The 22934-nt window shown below is 43.9% G+C and overlaps 1 protein-coding gene and 1 long non-coding RNA gene across 3 annotated transcripts in view; one reads left to right on the plus strand and one right to left on the minus strand.

Moving 5' to 3' along the window:
- Nucleotides 1–22934, plus strand: part of PDE4A (phosphodiesterase 4A) — a 378145-nt gene that overhangs the window by 142613 nt on the left and 212598 nt on the right. The window lies entirely within an intron of this gene.
- LOC310753176 lies at nt 20971–22418 on the minus strand. Its single transcript, XR_014543258.1, has 2 exons — nt 21408–22418; nt 20971–21266 (listed from the first exon to the last, which is right to left on the minus strand). It is a non-coding gene; the product is annotated as an uncharacterized lncRNA (long non-coding RNA).

Consider the following 22934-nt stretch of genomic DNA (forward strand, 5'->3'; position numbering starts at 1 on the left):
ATAGATGGGAGAGCAAGCAGAGGTTCAGGAGTGAAGTTGCTGTACGATTGACTAATACAGTACTGGTAAAAATGAATGCCCAGTAAGTGTCTGCCGTAGTACAAGCCCACCGTAAGTGATCTATTAGGGTTCTTTTATCCTTACAGTTTCTGTAACACATAGGAAAGAGGCTCTAATTTATAGAACTCAGCCTGGAGTCCAAGCAAGGTGTTCTTGGTTATATTTTCCAGTGCTTTATTGGGCTTAGAGCTGAAGAACTGAAACCTAATTTGATGGCCTTGGTGGGAGCCTTGATGTTGAAGGTACCTACAATCCTGTTGTGGGTTTATATCCCTCCTCCTTTATCTAGAGTACTTATTTCCAGCTAAGTCATGTGGCTTACCTTAAATGCTGACCAGCAGTAGCATAAGCCCCTGAGGATTACAGTTTTCAATTGGCAACTCACCTGCACAAAACGAATTGCGGGGAAATCTGCAGCCCTCCAGACGTTGGATGCCAGGATCCCCATTCCGGCATTACAGCATGAGCTGGCTTTTCATGAGTCAGGCAATCAAACCGCTGCCCTGGATGCAGGTGGGAGTGCTGGCACGATCTGTGTTGCTGCCTTGGTCAGTATTCATCCTGGGTTTTTGCAGACCCTTCAAGTGTCCTTATTTTCTAGGGATTTCCAGTCCCAGATTTACAGACACCGTCCCAGTTTCTGATTTGATCCTGGAATGCCCTGCTTTTCCTTAGGACACCCCCATTTTCATGGGAGAAATGTTGGAGGGTATGGAGCTATCTGACCCCTGAGCCATCTGAAGGTAGCTCTGTCTAAGGAAGTTTTATTTATTTATTAAATTTATATACCACCCTTCATCAAAAGATCTGAGGACTGTTCAGAAGTTACAAAGTACAAGTAAAAAATTAAACCGATTTTATATATGTTGGAAGCCGTCCAGAGTTGTTGTTGTTGTGGTGGTGTAATAGGATATCCCTAATTTCATGGGAGAAATGTTGGAGGTTATGACATTGTTCTAATCCTGCTGTTCCTGCACAGTGTTTCAGGCTGGTTCATTTCATGCTTCTGAACACCAGAAGGGCTGCGGCGCTTCTGTCCTGCTTGTGAGCTTTCCATGGGCATCTGATTCTCCACTGTGAGAACAGGATCCTGGATTATGTGGGCCTTTGGCCTGATCCAGTTGTATTCTTCTGTTATGTTCTTATGGATGCATATCTACACAACTGCAGCTGCAACTGACACAGAAGTGTCTCACTGGGAGGAAGCATCTCTGGGGCCAGACTGAGTACCGTTAAGTGTAACGAATGGTAGGCAAGCATATCTGAACAATGGGGCAGAGAGTCCACCCAGAGGTTCTGCAGTGGAAGCCCCACAAAAATGAACAGGAGCCACACAAGAGCATGCAACATACTGGAGAAGATTGTGTTATGTACTGAAGTTCTCACCGTGGGCCAGCAGGGGGATACTGTACATAGTTCAGGTCCACATATGCAAATAAGGGATCGAAAGTGACATTCAGTGATTGGCTAGTTACAGAAAATGGTTACTGTTGCGTTCTAGTGGAGCTCTATATAAGCAGGCTGGCTGAACCCTTTAGTTCAGTTCTGTTCTGGCCTGTGAATAAACAAGAGCTGTTTAAAGAATCGCTGTGTTGTCTGATATGTTCACCCACAACTTAACAGATTGTCCCCTGTGTGTGTTGATGTGTGCACCTGCCAGTGGGTGGGCATGGGGAATTCCTTGTCCAGATTTTCTGCCTTGGGCACCAGAGCATCTTTATTAGCCCTGAGCCACAGTCAAGTATTCAGAGCTTCAATAAGGGCTATCCCCCTTCTCCACACCCTTAGGCCCCATCTGCAATATGGATCCAGAGCAGTATAATACCATTTTAACAATGGCTTCCCCCAAAGCATCCTGGGAACTGTAGTTTATTAAGGGTGCTGAGAGTTGTTAAGAGACCCTTATTCCCCTAAGAGAGCTTCGGTTCCCGGAGCTCACTGGGAAAAGCAATTGATGGTAAAACCATTCTGAGAATTGTGAGGGGAACTGGAATATCTGAATAATTCTCAGCATGCTTTACAGACTACAGTTCCCAAGATGCTTTGGGGGAAGCCATGACTCTTCTAAAATGGGATGGTGCTGCTTTAAATGCAGTTGTGCAGATGGGACCTTTGAGTGATTAAGGCAAAGCCTTGACATACCTGACCTTAACCCAACCAGCGCAAGGCTGTGTGGTTTTTCCCCACCATCCAAGCATTTAGGAGTCCCTCAGTGTTTGTAACTTTCAGAAGAGAGAGTATGGGGAATGCTAGCTGCGATGCTGAGCCCACGCACCTCTCCCAGCACAGCCTCCTGCTCTCCTAAATGCCAAGGCGATTAGCTTCCTGCTATTATGTAGCCATGACGAATCTATACCGAGCAATGGGTGTGTGTGATTCAAGAGCTAGACGCAGAAACAGTCATTTTTGGAGGGTTCTTCTCAACCTTGAAGAATGGCTGGGAAAGAACGACATTCTTGCCTTACCTTTATTTTTAGCTGCAAGTCCTGTTTCTTCAAGACTGACATCTATATAGCCAGGAACAGCCTGGAAGCAGATGAACAGGTTGTTTTCCCCTGCACAGCCAGACAAGGTGTGAAAGGTGGGGTGGGAATGTTGTGATGGACGCTGCAATGTAGCCTTTTCTGCTTCTGCTTCCATGAGTGGGCTATGAGTGGGGGTGCAGGGAAAGAAGACAGACCGGACGGTGATTCCCCCCCGCCCCGGATGAAGTGAACCAACTACTTACTCGCTTGTCGCAATCACTTCTTTAAAATATGCAGTGATATTTTGCAATCTTTCTTCTGCCAAGGAGCCTTTTTGCACTGCTAAGGATTCTGGGGGCAATTTAATGGTAAAGGCAAGCAGAAGGTAGACCTACTGGTAGTTCTCTGGGTGATTTGCTGTAAATTTGCAGGGGTCTCTGACTTCCAATGCTTGCACAATAGCAGCTGCACCTGACCAAAAAAAATATCTTTGGCTTAGCTGACCTTTTGCTAATTGTTTCTCCCTTGGTCTCTGCACTCCTCACTTGTAAAATAGGAGTATTAAGTGGCTGCCTTTGACCCAGACTTTGTGCAAGTCTCCTGTCTGGTTTTACAATCAGTGATCTGCCGTAACTTAATTCCCCTTGTATATACAGGTATTACTAGCATATGGGTCTGGAGGCGCAGGAAGTCACTGGCTCTGCCTTTAGTTGCTTTATTTTTTTTAAAAAAATTTTATCTTCCGCCACTCCCTGAGATGCCATTTTACACCTGGCTCTGGTGGGTGGACCTTGGGGGTCTAATAAAAAACAAAGTGGACCCCACAAGTCTGAAGTCTGCCCGTCTCTGCTCTGTGGGACACAGAGAAATGGCTCATTGGTCTTAACTGTTGTAGGGAAAGGGTAGTGGTGGTTGTGGAAAAATTAATGACCTGTCAGTATAAATTCACAGGGATAACTGCATTCACACATGTCCACGAAACACCAAATCCCTTGCATGTAACACCAGGTAATGCAATAGGAGCCCTTCTGCAAATGGCCTGTGCAACATAACTCAGTTAAAATGGTAACAAAAGCATATAGATTTGTATTTACAGTGGATGCTTTCACTTAGCCCTGTTTCCCCGATGAATCCACCTGTACCTGAAATAGTACAGAGAGCCATGCAGCAGCCACATCTGAACCCTTGACTCCTCCAGCCACATAGGAGAACATTCTTCCTTAGCCTCCCCTCTGTGAAACTGGTTTGATAACTTTCCAAGTAGATTTGTCAAAAGAGAGGATATATATGCATGAATGAAACAGGTCTTTGACTGTTATGTACTAACCTTGGATCCTAGAACAATAGGCAAATAGGATCCTAGAATGCAACAACTGATTGGCTTGCAGGAGAAGACCACTCAGGCTCCAGGAAGAAGTTAATCAGCCTATTAGGCTGGTAGGATCATAGAATGCAACAACTGATTGGCCTGCAGGAAAATACCAATCAGGCTCCAGGAGGGAAGCAGAATCAGCCAATCAGAAGGGACTCATCGTGTAAATAATGTATATAAAAGCCTGAGTTTTGGGGGGCAAATCAATCACTGTTTTACAAGCTGCAATAAAGAGCATGAAATCACTACAGGTCTCCGAGTATATTTCAGTGACAATGGATTCTGTAGTCAAGGTATTCACCATTCCTAAAAAATGGTTTAGACTGGCCAGGAATCAGCAAGAATACAGACAGGAGACAAGTCATAAGTGAAATATACAAACATAAAAAAACTCTGTGAAAATGCTTTTTAAAAAAATGTTTTGAAAAATACATTGAATTTGGCATAGCTCATCTAGTGTCACATTTGTGTATTGCACTTTACAATACATTTAAAATGTTTTATTTGCAGCTGTGTAACTGAGTCCGTGAGGGACATGGGTGGCGCTCTGGTCTAAACCACAGAGCCTAGGGCTTGTTGATCAGAAGGTTGGCGGTTTGAATCCCCGCAACGGGGTGAGCTCCTGTTGCTCGGTCCGTGCTCCTGCCAACCTTGCAGTTCGAAAGCACATCAAAGTGCAAGTAGATAAATAGGTACCACTCCGGAGGGAAGGTAAACGGCGTTTCCGTGTGCTGCTCCGGTTCGCCAGAAGCGGCTTAGTCATGCTGGCCACATGTCCCGGAAGCTGTACGCCAGCTCCCTCAGCCAATAAAGCGAGTTGTCCCCAGAGCTGTCCGCTACTGAACCTAACAGTCAGGGGTCCCTTTACCTTTAACTGAGTCCATAGTCTCAAATTTACATTGTAGACTGCTTCTTTCTATAACACTTGTATGATGCTTTTGCATGGGCATAACCAGGGCTGATTTTAAGTGGGGAGAAGCTTTATTTTGGGGTGGGGGCAGAACAGAGTTAATTGCTGTGCAATTGATCAGTTAGTTAAGTATTTTTATTTATTTACTTGATTTAGGTGGGGCAACTCCTCCCCACCCCCGCTACATCCATGTGCTTTTAGGTGGTCTTTCACTAAGGCTTGGGGCAATTTCTAATGTCTTTAAAAGTTGTTTCACACCTTTGTTCTGTATCCCCTCACCTCCTTGCAAGGGGGGCAGTGAACTCTGTTGCAACAGAAAATAAAGATCTCCCTTGCTTTCCTCAACTGGTTCCTGCTTCCACTCATTCTTAACCGACCGATAATGGATTTATGAGATGCCGGGTCCCTTGATGGGGAGTTGGGCTGTAAAAGCCAAACCTCATTTCCCCCCTATAACATGACGCTGGGAAAACTCTTTGCCAGTGTGTTGCTGTTGTTCATGTTGAAGGAATATCTATCTTGATAAGATTCGAAGGAATCCCTCCCCCTCAAAAATATTCAGCAAAGTGCCTAGCCTCGTCTCTGCAGCTGGCTATTGAGCAAGGTTTGAGGGACCACGATACAGAACTCATTGTGGGAATCGTGTGTGGCTATTTGCCAGCGAAGAGAGAAACTCCCTCAGGCTTCTAGAAGGCAAGCAACAATGCTTTAGTTTTAAGCTGGAAGCAAATGTTTAAAGCTGGTTAAAGCATATATGGAAACCTCTTATTAATTGTGGAAAATTCTGAGTGAGCAAGAGATGGGTTGTTTTTTTTAAAAAAATCACCTTCCTTGTCTTAAAATAATTGAAGGGCCAATTATAAGACCAATTATAAATAAGACTAATTATAAGACAGCTCCACCTTGTGGCATCTGCTGTGGCCCTCTTCTGATACAGACGAAGACTCGTTCTTACTGATGCAACAGTCCTCTTGGACTTGGGGAAGGAGAATCTACAGTAATGGATTGAAATCATAAATCGAAGGAGAGGTTTCCATGTTCTTTTCATTATTTCTTTCATTGACTTGGGCTGGATTTAATTAACGCATCCAGAGGTGTAAGCCATTTCAGATTGTCTCACCTGCTGCTTTAGCTTTCTTTCCCCCTTCCAGTATTCAGTATAAGCAATTTTACGTCCTGACTAATTTAATCTTCAATTTCCAGTGGCAAAATCATCGTGTGAAATGAAATCCGGAATATGTTACATCTTTGCTTCTTGGGAAGAAGGAGATTAACTTTTGGGGGGCAATGTGTATTTCTTTCAGGAGCACGAAGTGTTCTGTCCTATCTCCCATGGGAAGTTCAGGTTCCCCAGAAGAATTGTGTGGCTGTTAGAATTCTGTTTTGCCATATTATTAGTTTGGGAAGGAATCTATTTTAGACCCTGTTGCTCAGTAGGCTTGGAGTATAATAGACTGATTCTGCCAAACCTCAGCTTCCAGCATCTAAAGTTATTAGCATGAACTGCTCACTTTCCCCTTTGCTCTCAGACTATAATTTTGGGGTGCAACTTTTAGAAAGAGCTATATGCATTTAAAGTTGCTGGATAATGAAAACAGGTAGCAAGGAATGTGAATTTCTCCATGATTTGCTGAAATGTAAAATAATCAGGTGCACGGCTTGATAGAAAATAGCCATAGACATCCAGATAATATCAGTCAGTGGTGTGTCATTAGGGTGACATCTGGATTTCTGGTCACCAGTCTTAAAAATAATACAAGAAGAAGCAAATGTTTAGAAAAGGGCAACACAAATGATTAAAAGAAGTGAAGCATGAAACTTCTTCCATAAGCTAAAAAAAATAATCTTAGAATACTTAGCGTAGCAAAGAGAGACTAGGACAGATATGATATAAATAAGTATAAAATCCCAAGCAAGTTGAAGAAGTGGATATGGAAATGGAATTACGGTATGCGTACTGAAGTGGGTGGCATGACAAAGGAAAGTGCCTCTAGTGCTTTGAACTTGAAAAAATATTTTGCCTTGAGAATTCCACTTATCTCAAGCCACCATTAATTGATTCATTCTCTCTCTCTCTCTCTCTCTCTCTCTCTCTCTCTCTCTCTCTCTCTTTTAAACTTGGTGAGAGATGGCATGTGCTATTTCACATCAATGGCTGAATGCATTTCATCAGCCCTGAACCATGAAAATTTGTATTGATGTCAAATTTAGTACCAAGCAACCTGGCAAACAAACAGTAACACAGCTCTGAGAGCACGGTTTGGGAGTTGTGGAAGACTCAATAGCATGAGAGAGGTCACTGTGGGCTCTGCATCCGTATTGCAAGCTTGGCTCCTTTGTACTTTCACTGTTTGAATGGCAGACATACATAGCAATGAAGAATGTTTGCTTCTCCCTATACATGTATTCTAGATGACATACCCCCTTTGAAAATGTTGCATGCATGCTAGCTATTAATGCATTAATGCTTCACCTATTACTATTTTTTTTTTTTAAGGTAGCTCTTTTAAAAGTTGCAGATCAGCTCCAGGGATCTAGAGAGGTGTTTGGGCAAAGTTGTGTGTGGCAGCCAGTTGGTACCACCCAGAGCTGGCTTTTGGTAGGGCGTCTTAGAACAGTGTTCCTGATCATCGCCGCTAGGCACAATACTCTAGAAAGAGGGAGGGACCTTGTCTGTACTGAATATGGTGAGGAAGCTTCCAAACCAAACTCACTGCTCTACAAAAATTACACCCTTCACTTCACCCAGAGGCAAAACTTTTGAGAACTTTCATAGTGTAGCATAGTAGCTAAACCTTAATTGTGAACCCAGAAAGTTCTCCATTCTTGCTCTCAGATTAGTCTCTGGCTGTTCTCTTCCTCTGCTTGTTCTCCCTCTTTTTGTTTGTAAAGTATTTGTGTTTTTATTACCTGTGTTATGTTGTAAACCACCCTTTGATTTTCAGATGAAGGGTGGTATATAATACACATAATGCATAATAATAATGCCAGGGGCCATAGAAAGATTGTGAGGCTGCTTCCATTTCACAGATGTGCAGCATCACCCCGTTGTCTGCAGGTAAAGGTAAAAGGACCCATGACCATTAGGTCCAGTCGTGGATGACTCTGAGGTTGTGGCGCCCATCTCACTTTACTGGCCCAGGGAGCTGGCGTACAGCTTCCGGGTCATGTGGCCATCATGACTAAGCCACTTTCTGGCAAACCAGAGCAGTGCATGGAAACGCCGTTTACCTTCCCGCCGGAGCGGTACCTATTTATCTACTTGCACTTTGATGTGCTTTCGAACTGCTAGGTTGGCAGGAGCAGGGACCAAACAACGGGAGCTCACCCCGTCGCGGGGATTCAAACCGCCGACCTTCTGATCGGCAAGCCCTAGGCTCTGTGGTTTAACCCACAGCACTCCCAATCCAGGGCTGAAGCTGGCTGGTGTTCTGGGATTGTTGATGGGTGCAAGGAGTTCAGTCTTGCCAGGAACGGTTTTTCCCCATGGAGACTTTGCAAAAACAGGCTGTGAACCATTTTTAAAAGGTCAATCTGCTTACAAAAGCAGTTGTTTGCTTAAAGATTCATGCAGGCTTTAAAAGTGGTAGCAACTTCCTAAATCTGTGCATCACAGAGACCAGCACATTCTGCTATGCCATTGTTTATTAAACCATTAGGTTTGTCTGAGCCCTGTCTACTGGTTTAACTGCGTTTTTTTACCTGCCAACAAACCATGACCTTGAGCTTTGTTGCCATTGGATTCATCTAATGAGTCCTGTTAGTGGAAGCTCTTGGCAACGACTTGTGCTTGTGCAACAGCCCCCCCCCCACTGTGCACCCTCTGAAATTGGCTTGTGGAGGAAGAGGTTGGGAGAAACTCCAGAACAGCTCACAGAGGAAGAGTTGGGGCTTCAAGCCAAACTGCTGGCCATGATGGAAATATCACCTTGGTGCAAAATTGAATGTCTCTCCTTACTGTGTTTTAACAATAGCTTTGTGTTAAAATGTCAACCCAGCACCCTTCCTTACCCATTGTTTGTTTTGCCACCCCACCCAACACCAAAGTCATGAGGTGAGAGTAGCTGAAAGATGAAATAAGCTTTGGAGAAGCAAGGCATAGTTTGTTTGGTTTGTGGGACAACCTGTGGCTAACTGCAATGGCTCGTTGAGCAAACCATGATTTAAACAAGGGTTTCCCTCCCTTTTGGGGTCCAGGGACACATTTGGAAAAATAATAAATTGTCATTGTTGCCACAAAATATCTGTGTCATCACAGACACAAGCAAAACAAACAAGCAACACCCCCCTCAAAACACAGGCAATTAAAAAAACAAAACAAAACAGGCACTGCACACACGGCATAAAACATGCCCCCACAAAATAGCAGTCACTGTTCCCCACCGAACAGAAAACACATACAACCAAAAGCACTCCATACCCAAGCAGCCAACAACAAAAATGCACCCAACAATTTCAAGGCAGGTAACACTTATACACTTCCTCAAAACAAAATTTCCAGGAAAATGTGCACCCTGGCTCTCTCTTGCTTCCCCCAAATGAACGGTTCATCAACAGCGTTTGTATTTTTCTTCTCCAAAGAGTTTTCTAGCAGATAGCTGGAAGGCCAGATACTGGCCTCTTTCCTTCGCTTGGAAGAACGCTTCTGACTCCATATTGGGGACCCTCAACTGTGGCTTAGCATTTTTCGTGAACCAGACACCTAACCAGGCTGTCTCTTTTGCTGCGGACCTGCACTAGTAGAACCATTTCAAAAAGAAGAAGATACACTTTTGTCACTATTTTGATTTCAATAATAATGTGAATCGACCAGGGCCCTGTGATCTTCATCTGAGGCCCTTCTTTGTGTGCCTCCCCCAGGAGAGGTCTGGAGGTGGAAACAGGATAGCAGACCTTTTCTGCAGTGGCTCCCTGTTTGTGGGATGCTCTCCCCAGGGAGCTTCGCCTGGCGCCTTCGTTACATACCTTTAGGCGGCAGGCAAAAACATTTCAGCCAGGTGTTTGGCTGATTTAACATTCTATGCCTTTTTGAATGTGTTTGTGGGAGCGGGATTATTGGTTTGTTTTTTGTTTTATTATTTTGTGTTCTTATTTTGTATTTTTCTGTGAACTGCCCCGGGATCTTTGGACGAAGGATAGTACACTATTAATAATAATAATAATAATAATTCTGTTTTAATATACAACACTTCCTTTAGAATTGTGAGATTAAGAGAAACTTACATTAGAAAAACAACAATGAAATGGAAACTGCTCTTCTTTCTATAACCTTCATACTAGACGCATCCCAAAAGTTCTGTGTTGGGAGTCTAGCATTAGGTTCTAGTGAGGTCTTTGTCTTAGCCTAGCCTGTTGCATGCAGATCACTGGGACTTCAAAGGTTCTCCAAGATAAGATGTTCTACACACCTCGGTGATTCTGCCTGACTCTGATTGCATGCTTATGCCACGAAAAACGGAGCCATCAAAGCCATTCCTTTGTTCTGTGGATTCTGACAGCTATATCCTTTTCATAGACATTGCATATTCAGATGCCTTAGATACTTCCCATTGTTAAAGCTAGCAACATGTGTAACTGAATGTATACTAGCAAAAATCAAGCTCCGTGACCTCACAATCATTGGAATCATTCAGATAATTGAGCCGGGGGTGGTGGAGCTTGACCCGCTAGAAATGAATGGGCCACAAATCACTCATATGTTTCATTTGGCGTCCTTATGAAAGACATGCGTTGAGCAAATCTCTTGCTTGGCTGTCAGATGCTGTCAGTGCTACTCTTGAGACAGAGATTGCAATTAATTCACGCTTCTCCTGCTCAGAATGTGGGGCTAAATATGACATAAGGCAAGAAAGTTCTGCCCTTCGTTTTAGCACCTAAGATAACTTGACTAAATTGACATGACGTATATTTTAGCCTCCACCAACACACATTTTGCTATAGTTTGTGTTTTGTGTTATGCACTTAGTTTCTTTTTAACAATACATTTTTTTGCTTATCTAATGTGTTGCGTACCGTGGTACCTCGAGTTACGTACGCTTCGGGTTACATACGCTTCAGGTTACAGACTCCGCTAACCCAGAAATAGTACTTCAGGTTAAGAACTTTGCTTCAGGATAAGAACAGAAATTGGGCTCCGGCGGCGCGGCAACAGCAGGAGACCCCATTAGTTAAAGTGGTGCTTCAGGTTAAGAACAGTTTCAGGTTAAGAACGGACCTCCGGAACGAATTAAGTACTTAACCCAAGGTACCACTGTATTACCGTCTCTGGTATATAAGCATGTAATCCTAGGATCTAAGCTTGACAAAAGAGAGAATTCAGGTCTCAGTCTCACCTTCATACAGCAAAACGGGTAAACACAATGTGATGTGCATATTGTAAATCACTGGTTGAGTAATTAATCACGTTGGACATGTACCACAGAACATCAATAGTTGTATCATCATCTAATCTCAGCATTGTGTAACTTTAAGCCTATATTTAAGCCTGGATATAGAATTCCAATAGTGTATTATTGGAGTTCTGTATCAAGCCATTAAGCTTCATCTGAGCAACTCTCTGCTTTTTCTCCTGGGAGAGCAAATTGCAGTAGCATTTAATAGGTGAATTTAAGTAGGTTCAGCCTCAGTGTGTGGGATTATTATTATTTATTAGTCACCTTCTAAACCAGCAGTTTAGGTGATTTACACATAAAATCATTCAAAACAGTTAAAAACATAAAAGCAAATACATTTAAAACAAAACTAACAAATGGACACTTGTGGTGAAGATCCATTTGTCCAGCTGGGAAAGCCTGTTGGAGCAAAAAATGTCTCCAACTCTTTCTGGAAGGTGCAGATAGTAGTAATCTAAATACTGCTTTTCCAGGATTATATGTCATCATCCTGGGAAATCAAGCACTTGACAAGGGAGTGAAATCTTGGAATATAAGGATAACCTTTCCACTCTGCCACAGGAGTGTCCTGGTCAGTAATCAAAAAGCTAGAGTTAACTCTTTATTAGCAAAAACACAATCTCTACAGACTCGGTTGAGCGTCAGGCCTAATAAGCAGAGCAATTCATTCTCAGTGGTCTTACTCCATGAAAATCAGTTGCCGAGACGGAAAGTCCCCACCACCTCACAGCCATCTTAAGTCCCCTCCTCTCCAGGGCTTTTCCCAAGCAATTGGATGGCTTGCAGCCATCCTCTCCATCATTTTTTATGCCACTTCTGGTTCTTGGAGACAAGTAGGGAGGGGAGCTTGTTGCAGCAGGAGGGGGAGTTTCCCATGCCTCTTCACCAGCCTGACTGACTAATCTCTGCCTCTTGGCCTCTCTCCTCCCTTGCTTCAGCTTCCGACTCTGATTCTTGCCTTCTCTCTGCCACAGACTCTCCCAGCTCACCAAACCCTGCTACCTCTTCAGCTTTTGACACTTCCTCTTCCCACTGTTCTCCCTCTGGTCACTCATCATCATCCCACCACGACTCTCTAGGCTCTGAGCTGCCTTCCTTTGGGGGTTCCCCATCTGGTTCCTCCCGCCATTCTTCTGCGTCCAACCATGACATGTTCCTCCCTTGCCTTTACAGGGCTTCTCCAATGCAGCTTTAATGTCCCCCCCAACCCCCCCCCCCCCAGTTTCACAGGTTATTACAACTTGGATGGTTCCAAGCCCTTTATATAGAATAGCATATGGAGCAAGTGCTGTTTGTGGGCTCTGCAGAGGCATGTGACTGGTCGCTATGAGAACAGCATGCTGGCCTAGATGGGGCTTTGGCTTGATCCAGTAGGGCTCTTATGTTCCTCTGAGAAGAGCCCTGCTTCATCAGATGAAAAGTATCCCGTATCTTGTTTCCACACCAGATGCCTATGGGGAGCCCACAAGCAAGACAGGAGTGCAACCACATTCTCCAGCAGCTGGTATTCAAAGGCATGGTGCCTCTGGTTTCAGACTTCTTTCATAGTTGTCATGACTTATAGTCCTTGTTGGCCTTTTCCTCCATGAACTTGTCTACTCCCCTTTTCAAGCTATTGGGATTGGTGGCCATCACCACATTATGAGGAAGTGAATTCCATATTTTTATGAAACCATGATATCAATATTTATACGGTCATCCTTCGTCAAATTACCCTCTTCTTGTTCTTCTTCTTTGGCTATCACTCGTAGCCGAGTAAGATTGTCTTCCATCAACACAGTTTTAACAATGAGTCCGTAAGTGACTGTGAAGGCCAATTCTGGATTCACACATCCTTCCACAGTGGTGACATTGGTGGGGTGGGGGGAGTGTTGCCTAGACTTCCTTTTGTCTATCCTGAATATTCCCATATTCCACATTGGATGCTCCCAGGTTCTAATATTAGGACAGAGAAAGCAAAACTTACTTTTTTTCTGCTGTGGGGAAAAGAGGAGGCGATGGCCTCAGCTTGGAGAGGTCTGGGTCCAAGAACAATGATGAGCAGGTACACTGAGGTAAGCATTTGGTACGAAGTGTTCTAAGATCGCAGTAGATATTTTCAGTATTGCAACTGAGGGACTGTACAAGAGTCAGGAACGTGGAAGGGAGCCTGGGGCTGGATTCAACATGGAGTAGTAGATGTATGAGTTGACTTGCAACCGAAGACTTTAAAAAAAAAGACATTATGGCTGATTTAAGAAATGCAACAAAGGGATGTCTTGGGAGGAATTGGTAGTGTTCAGGTGGGTTTGGGATGGCATAGGGTATAAAGTTGCTGGTCTAGAGCACCACTATGAGGTTTCCAGCTCATAATATGATACCTGAGGCTAAAACAATGAGGGGAATATTGAGTGCTGAATGAAACCACTGGTGTGTTCATAGGTTTTCATTGCCTATCTTCTTTGTACACAATCTCTGCCCAGAGCTGCTCTTTTCTCTTCCTCCTATTTCTTCTACCTCCCCAGCGGCATTTCTAAAAAAATAAATAATGTTGTTGCCAACAGGATTGAAGAACATGAGGCAGCAAGAAGGGTGGTGGTGGCAAAACATAATCTTTGCATGAAAGCTCAAGAGACACTGTTTCGTGTTCTTAAAAAATTGTAATTTTAAGGCAATTTTGCAAAACCTTGGAGATAAGCAATAATGCAGAGTAGCCATTTTGGTGACAATGATTTCCCATTATTCTGTTAATGAAATTATTACAAAACATAATTGAGGACTACTTTAAATGCAGCACAGCAATGGGCACCCGCATGGCCCCACAGTATGCCAACATCTTCATGGCAGATTTAGAACAACGTTTCCTAAACTCCTACCCACTCAAACCTCTCTTGTACCTGCGATACATTGACGATATTTTTATCATCTGGACACATGGTCAACAGACCCTGGACACCTTCCACCAGAAATTCAATGATTTTCACCCCACAATCAACCTAACAATGAATCAATCTATGCAAGAAATACATTTTTTGGACACTACTATAAAAATACAGGATGGACGCATAGACACCACCTTATACCGTAAACCAACTGACCGACAAACATATCTACATGCCTCTAGCTACCATCCCAAACATACCAAACAGTCCATTGTATATAGCCAGGCACTACGTTACAGCCGTATCTGTTCCAATTCTACAGACAGAGACTCTCACCTAAGAGATCTACAGCAAACCTTTTTAGAACTAAAATACCCAGCAGATGAAGTTAGACAACAGATCAACAGAGCCAGACAGATACCCAGAGAGAACTTGCTGCAAGACAGACCCAAAAAAGAAAATAACAGAACACCTCTAGTCATCACATACAGCTCCCAAGTTAAAACAGTACAACGCATCATCAGAGATCTACAACCTCTCCTGGACAATGACAGTTCTCTTTCTCAAGCTCTGGGAGGAAGACCTTTCATTGCCTACAGACAGCCACCCAATCTTAAACAACTCCTAACCCACAATAATACTACAACCAGACGTAACACGGACACTGGCACCAGAGCCTGCAATAAACCCAGATGCCAACTTTGCTGCCACATACACCCGGACAACACCATTACTGGCCCCAACAACATCACACATACCATCTCGGGACTATTTAATTGCTCATCGTCTAACATTGTACATGCCATCAAATGCCAACACTGTCCTTCAGCTCTCTATATTGGACAAACAGGCCAAACCTTACGCCAAAGAGTAAACGGACATAAATCGGACATCAAGAATCACAAGACAGAGAAACCAGTAGGAGAACACTTCAATCTCCCAGGACATTCTATACAAGATCTCAAAGTAGCTGTATTACTACAAAGGAATTTCAGAAATAGACTGGAAAGAGAAGCTGCTGAATTGCAACTCATTACCAAACTTAAAACAATGGAGAGACCTGGTCTGAACAAAGACATTGGATTCTTATCTCATTATACATGACAAAGCCATTTTTCACCTTCTCACCCCTTGCTTTTTCCTGTAAGGCCTATTGCAGTCGTTAAGAGTCGTCAACAGGCTCATCACAGCTATCTGCCAATCACCCATTCCTACCACCCTTCTGAGTAATACCCCTCCCCACCTTCTCACTATATAGAAGGATCTGGCAACTTCTGTTTCAGTGTATCTGAAGAAGTGTGCATGCACACGAAAGCTCATACCAAGAACTAACTTAGTTGGTCTTTAAGGTGCTACTGGAAGGAAAAAAATTTTTTTTTTTTGTTTTGACTATGGCAGACCAACACGGCTACCTATCTGTTACTTTAAATGAGTCATCTTTGAGTAACTTTTGGGCCATTACCTGCTGCTTGGGAGCCACTGACTTTGCAGAGCCCCCTTTGGGGCTGGGTGTTGCCTTAAATATCCAAAGATGTGCAGGTACAGAAAGTGCATGGCTTTACCAAGCAGCGGCCAAATGTTCCTTAGCTTTGGCATTCAGATCTGTCAAGGTATGACAATGTACAATGGAAACACTCAAATGAACAGTAGAAATGTGCACTGGTGTGGGGCCTTCCTGCTTTCAACTGGGAGTGGAGAGCACAGTCCTCTCACCCTCTGACCACCTTTTGTGTTGTGCTGAAACTTAATGCTAAGCAACAAGCAATGTTAAGCTTTCATACGGGAAGCAAATCTGTGTAAACAGGCGAACAAACCTATATTCTCCCCTTCCCCAGGAGTGTTGGTAAGTCCAGGTACACAAGTGACCTTGCAAATGCTATGGTGTTTTAAAAAGTGGTAAGATAAACTGCACCATTAGAGGACTTGGGAGGCGACTTGCATAAGGAGTTAATGGTTTCACACTGATGGTGGCGCTGGGAGGGTGCTGCTTGCATGCACAACTGCTCACTGAAACAGAAAAGGAAATCAAGCTTGATCTCCATTACTTTCATATCCCGTGGACAGTTTTGTTCTTTCAAACATAAAAATACATCGAGCTGGAGCAGGTGCATTGCCTAATAAGATCAAAACATCTAGCCTAGAACCTTTGAAAGTTATGCTTGACCTTCCAGAAAGAATAGACATGTGGGCTTGATATATAGGAATGGAGCAAGGGAGCATTCATAGCTCCTGATCTGCGGAGAGAAAGACAGGGTGGGGGTTAATGCTGAAAATGTGGAGTTTAAGCTATTTTTTGCCAACCATGTGTAGTCTTAAACCATGAAAATGCAGATTCAGAGGGTGGAGAGAAGGATAAATACAAACACACAAGGCACTCCTGAACTCCCAACCATTTTTCCTTTCCATCTAAATCCAAGGAAGCTGTCTCTGTTATGAATCAGTGATAGACTGGATGAGGGTGAACCAAGGCAAGCCAGGGCTGCAGCTGCTGCCGTGGCACATGAGGACGTGCTCTTTCTTGCAAGGATCCAGCTGTAAGCAGTTCTCAGGCAGGGCCCCTGCAGCAAAGGCAGGAGCATTAAAACAAGTTCAGGACAGGAGAGGGTTGCTGGTGTCCTCTAGCTTGTTTGTCCCCTCTTCCTTCCCTATGGGCTCCAGGTAGGATCCAGAGACATTCTGGGGAAAAGTCAAGGTGTCATAAGATGCCTGCGTTCCACTTTCCAGTCACTTCAGCAGCATCCTCGGTTAAAAAGATAAACCCTCAAAAAATCATTTAAAAAGGGTCTGGGCATGCACCAAGGAGCTGTGTGAGATTGCCATGGTGCCACATTGGGAATCATAAGTATAATGTGACTTGATTGGCCATTTTGCGTAGAATATACACCCCCCCAATGTTGTTAGCTGTGTCAATAAAAATAATAATTATAATAATAAAATACTACTACTACTACTACTACTACTACTACTACTACTACTACTAATTTATTATTTATACCCCGCCCATCTGGCTGGGTTTCTCCAGCCACTCTGTGCGGCTTCCAACAAAATATTAAAATACAATAGTCCGTCAAACATTACAAGCTTCCCTAAACAGGGCTGCCTTCAGATGTCTTCTAAAAGTCTGGTAGTTGTTTTTCTCTTTGACATCTGGTGGGAGGGCGTTTCACAAGGCGGGTGCCACTACCGAGAAGGCCCTCATTCCCTGTAACTTGGCTTCTTGCAGCGAGGGAACCGCCAGAAGGCCCTTAGCGCTGGACCTTAGTGTCCGGGCAGAATGATTGGGGTAGAGATGCTCCTTCATGTATACAGGACCAAGGCCGTTTAGGGCTTTAAAGGTCAGCACCAACACTTTGAATTGTTCCCGGGCACAATACACTTGCATTCACAGTTTGAATGCAGAAAAACAGAGAGAGAAAAATGAATGTATAAGAATGCTGTTTGAAGGTGCACAACACAGGGCGACTTTAAAAGAAACTATAGATGGAACATCAGGGCTTAGATTGAAATGGGATACCGCACATGCGCAGCCCGTGTGGGCTGTGCCGCCCCGGGTGCTGGAGAGCGTTCCTCCGCCACTGCTCCAGGCCACACCCCACAAAGCCCTGCTCTGCCATTCCTAGCCAAAGGCAGCAGATATTAGCCCACTTGGGTTGCCCGCTATATTGGGCTCCATCCCTGGCTCTGAGCATGGTGTGTGGTAGTTGGAAGTTTCTTCCTCAGGGAGTTATTGTTCAGTGAATTAATTCCTCTCGCTCTTGCTGCCTCTCTCTTTCCCACTTCTGAAGGCTTCCCTTCACACACTCCAGGTTTCCCATTCTGATCACACTTCCGAAACACTTCTCTAACTTAACAGCTTTGCTTTACTGTATCTGATCTGTGGGTGGTGACAGCCACCATGAAATTATCTAACTTCTGAGAGCACCGGCTGGAATTGAATTAATCTGTAACCTGGGGGGTGGGGGAATAGAGAGATAGGGAGAAGGAAGAGTGTGCTGTTCCTGTATCTCTATCGCTGTCTCCATCATTCAAATTAACAGTTGCTGCAGCACTTTATAGACATCAGAGGCTTAACTCTGTCCAGAGCTACTTGTCCCCTAATGACATGCTGGGAATGGGGAAATTGTGGCTTCTGGGTTCTGCTGAAGGTGTCTAAATTTGCCTGTGCAGTCTTGTCTCGCTCACATATGCTTTGGCGTATTTGCATACTTCCTTCCTTGTGCATGCAAACAAAATGTATCCTTGGATCCACAAGCGCAATCATGTAAACTCTCGCAGGTGTCCAGGCTCTTTGCCATAGCACACTTGGACATGCTTTGTACCCGTGCGTAAACTGCTTGGCATTCACATCTACTAAATCAGATGATAAATCTTTTTCTCCCCTACAGGCGAGCAGAAGCATTGAGGCACTCAAATAAGCATCTCTCCCCTCTCTTCCCACCTTCAGCAACAGCTTCCTCTCTGGAACAAACAGTGTTTCTTGCTCTGGCAACTCCTGGTATTTATTCTGGAAACAGAAACCAAACAGCAGCACTTGCAAATCTGGTCAATGACAATAGCCTTTTCACAGTAGCCGTCTTCATGTGTTACTCACGTTTTGGCTGGGGGAGCATGATGGAAGGAGACTTGTGGGTCCAGCATTTTGCTCTTCATCCAAAGTGATGCTACTCCTGCAGCCCCCCATCATCCCCCCACCCACACCGGGACACAAATACACTCACACCATTGCCTTGATTGCCTGGCGTGGTCAGGTGCATGAAGAGTCTCCTTCACATCTAAAGGTTCAAACTCAGGATGAAAGGGAGAAATGTGTTAAGAGGAAGGCACGCTTGGCAAACCCTGACCATGATCAACTCTCGCCCGGAAACCCATGTGCCCGCTGTGGAAGGATGTGTGGATGCAGAACTGGCCTCCACAGTCACTTATGGACTCACCGCTAAGACCATGTTCATGGAAGACAATCTTACTCGGCCGCAAGTGATCACCAAAGAAGCAGCAGCCCCAGGACAAATCTCCATTGAAACTGTGTGGCAAACAGGTCAGGAGAGGGGTCTGTTGGAACTCAAATAAAGGACTCTAGTGCAACCAAGTCACTGCAATGTAGAAAGGGGGAAAGTTCACACATAACAAGGAACTAATGCTGGAGCAAAACCACCCAAAGAGAGATAGAATATTGGCTCCTTTTCAGAAGGAGGAAGAGGAGGAGGTGGAGGACTGTTAAGTATGGTATGACTGAGCCACCACTGCTGATTTCTGGTCAGATAGGTTGAGATAAGACTGAGTGGAGCAAAACTAGTAGTGCCATGGGACTTGCAAAAGGGCAAGGTAGAAGTTGGCCCCAAGTTTCTCTTACTCTACCTATCTGGGGCTTTTTCTCTGGAAGCCTTTCTTGTAACAACAACAACAACAACAACAACAACAATAATAATAATATTTATTATCACAAGGACCAGTTGTGCAAGGAATGTAGCTGTCAGAAAGTAGGGTCTGGGCAACAAGAGGGCTCCATACTCAATTCTGTAAAAGCATTTTCTGTAACTCTTCAGCACCTCCCTCCCTTCCCTTATTTCTTTTATTTGCACAGTTCAGGCTCATTTGTTCTTGGGCCCCTGTTTCCTCCTCTTTGGGGCTTTGTATTTTCTGCCATGCTCTCCCCTGGGCTGAACTTTTGCTCACTCACTGTTAAACCCACTCCCTCCTCTGATTGAAATCCTCCCAAAACCCATTTTCTTTTCATAACTTTATAACAGCCTTTCCTGGACCACTCCTAGTATTCTGCCACCCATAACCTCCCTTCATGCACAGTTGCACAACTCCTTTCTTTGTTCAACACTGCCCTCAACCATTGCCATATCTGTAAATCTGTTTGGACTCTGACACCCCACAGTGTACGGTATTTTGTAAACACCTAATGCACTGTTGGTGCTAAATAATGCTGGATGTTCTGTCCTATGGAAAAGGGGAGAGGTTTTATTTATTGGAAAGATGGAAGAGGGGCAAAGGAGAAGAATGTCTTGTTTATTATGACATAAATGCCATATGGGAAGACTAGGATGCAAATAGCATCTGCTGTGATGTAAGGATTGGAGGGCTTGGGGAGGAGTTGCAGAGGGAAGACCAGCGCTGGATTATTCTTGCCTTGTTTCTTCACAAAAACAAACTGCAACACAATGGAAATATAGTGTGATCTTTTTCTCTTGGGGTTTTGTTCTCTTTTTGTAAGCTGCTTTCAGCCTCTGAGATAGGGTGGCTTAATATTTTAATATATTAAATAATAGCTACATGGTCTGCAAACACCATTGTGAGGTTAACATGCAAATTCCCTATGTGAAAGGAGGAGGGTTGTGGGGGGGTTAGATTAGGGAGGAGTACTCAGGAATAATTCTTTTCACACAGAAAACTACCAGTATGTCCAGGGCAAAGATGCTAGTTTTTAAATAATAATAATTGTTTATTAAATTTCTATACCTCCTGGGCAGTTTACAGTATAAAACACAAAAATACATAACATAATAACAAACAAAACAATACCCCCCCTTCAGTTTAAAATGTCGTAGGTGGTTTAATTAGCCAAAGGCCTGGGAGAAGAGGAATGTTTTTGCCTGGCACCTAAAGGTATGTGGTGAAGATGCTCTTGTGAAAGGGCAATTGTGGGGTTTGGGTTGGTTTGTATAGAGAGAGGTGGTCCTTGAGGTATTACAGTGTTGAGGCTTTTAAGCCTTTATAAGTCAGAACCAGCCCTTTGAGTTTGGCCCAGAAGCTACAGTGGTGCCTCGCAAGACGAAATTAATTCGTTCCGCGAATTTTTTCGTCTAGCGAATTTTTCGTCTTGCCAAGCACGAAATCCCATAGGAATGCATTGAAAATCAATTAATGCGTTCCTATGGTCGAAAAAAGTCCAAACAAAGCCAAATTTGGTACAACAAGAGTTTATTAAGTGCTCTTTAAAGTCACACATACTGTAAAGAGCATTTCAAAATTCAAACCCAGATTTTTTTTTAAAAAAACAGCAGAGTGGCCCAATGGTCATAGAAAATCATAAAAATGCAGAAAAAAACCCCACAAGCTTCCAGATTCTTGCAAACCCCTCCCCAACTGTTCCCCCAGCCACCCAGCACACAGAAATTCAAATCCAGAATTTTTTTTAAAAAACAGCAGAGTGGCCCAATGGTCACAGAAAATCATAAAAATGCAGGGGAAAAAAACAAGCTTCCAGATTCTTGCAAACCCCTCCCCAACTGTTCCCCCAGCCACCCAGCACACAGAAATTCAAACCCAGAATTTTTTTAAAAAACAGCAGAGTGCCCCAATGGTCACAAAAAATCATAAAAATGCAGAAAAAAAACACACAAGCTTCCAGATTCTTGCAAACCCCTCCCCAACACCAAGTCCTTGAATTCCAAACACCCCAACCCAAAATCCAACCCCCCCCAAAAAAAGTTTTAAAAGCTTAACTTACCAAATGGCTGCAAAAGAAGTTTTGGAAAAGCTTCAAAAATCACCAAAGTCTTTAAAAACCTCAAAAAAGGCTACGATGTACACTGCGTTCTATGAGTTGCTCCTCGAAGTCAAGTCGCAACTGTATTAACGGTGTTAAGAAAAAGGAAACAAACTTGCAAGACGTTTTCGTCTTGTGAAGCAAGCCCATAGGGAAATTCGTCTTGCGAAGCAGCTCAAAAAACGGAAAACCCTTTCGTCTAGCGAGTTTTCCGTCTTGCGAGGCATTCGTCTTGCGGGGCACCACTGTAATTGGCATCCAGTGCAATTGGGCCAGGATTGGTATTATATGCTCAAACCATCTTGCCCCAGTGAGAAACCTGACAGCTTAATTTTGCAGGTTTTGAATTGTGCAGAGAATGTTTTTTGTGTGGAGGAGCATATTCTATCATTTATGTCATGGGTAGGCAAACTAAGGCCCGGGGCCCGGATCCGACCCAATTGACTTCTAATTCCAGCCCAAGGATGGCCCAGGAATCAGCATGTTTTTTACATGAGTAGAATGTGTGCTTTTATTTAAAATGCATCTCTGGGTTATTTGTGGGGCATAGGAATTCGTTCATTGCCCCCCCCCCCAATATAGTCCAGCCCACCGCATGGTCTGAGGGACGGTGGACCGGCCCATGGCTGAAAAAGGTTGCGGACCCCTGTCTTAGACCTTACCTCCCACAAGAGGTAGTAGCTCCTCCCAGATCTCACTTGGGATCTTTCCTTTCTCCTCCCAGCCTCTTACCCTGGGAGGCTGACAATTCCCTGCCTCCCGCCCAGGGTCTTCCATCAACCATCTGCCACCCCCATGAGTATACAGTGCCTGGACCTTAATAAAGGCCCCAAGCAAAGAAGAAAAAGAAGATGAAGAAGAAGAAGAAGCAAAAAAGGAAAGAAAAGGGGGGGATTCAATCTTTGTAGGGAACTGCATTTTTAGTGTGCATTCTTCTTGTTAATGAATGGGTTTTTTGGGTTTTGAGGGGTATGATTTATTTCTTATCCATTTAATTGAATCTATCTAACTCTTAACTGCTGAGTATAGGCAGTTCCTTTGGCGAAACAATAAGCAAGTGGAAGAGAAAATGCATAATTTTTAAGAGGCAAAGTCAAAACCTATTTCGGGGTAGCATTCAGGTATAATAAGCAAGCCTTGCTTCTCTGTCTATTAGGGATGATCTGTTGCAGTGTGAGTGAGTCATCCAGGCCAAGCTAGCAGTAAAAGAATGTGATTCTCACAGTTTTCTGTCTGGGTTGAATGAAGGTTTGCAATGACTGAAATAGCCTTTCCGCGAGAGAAAAATATTGTAAGTTTCAAACTCTAACATTGAGGGGTGGTGGGATCCAGGTGGGGCTTAGAACAGCCAGAATGGGGCTAAATGGAAGACGGTCATG

Source organism: Podarcis filfolensis, assembly GCF_964270895.1.
Source record: "Podarcis filfolensis genome assembly, chromosome: 17".
In the NCBI taxonomy this organism is placed as follows: Eukaryota; Metazoa; Chordata; class Lepidosauria; order Squamata; family Lacertidae; genus Podarcis; species Podarcis filfolensis.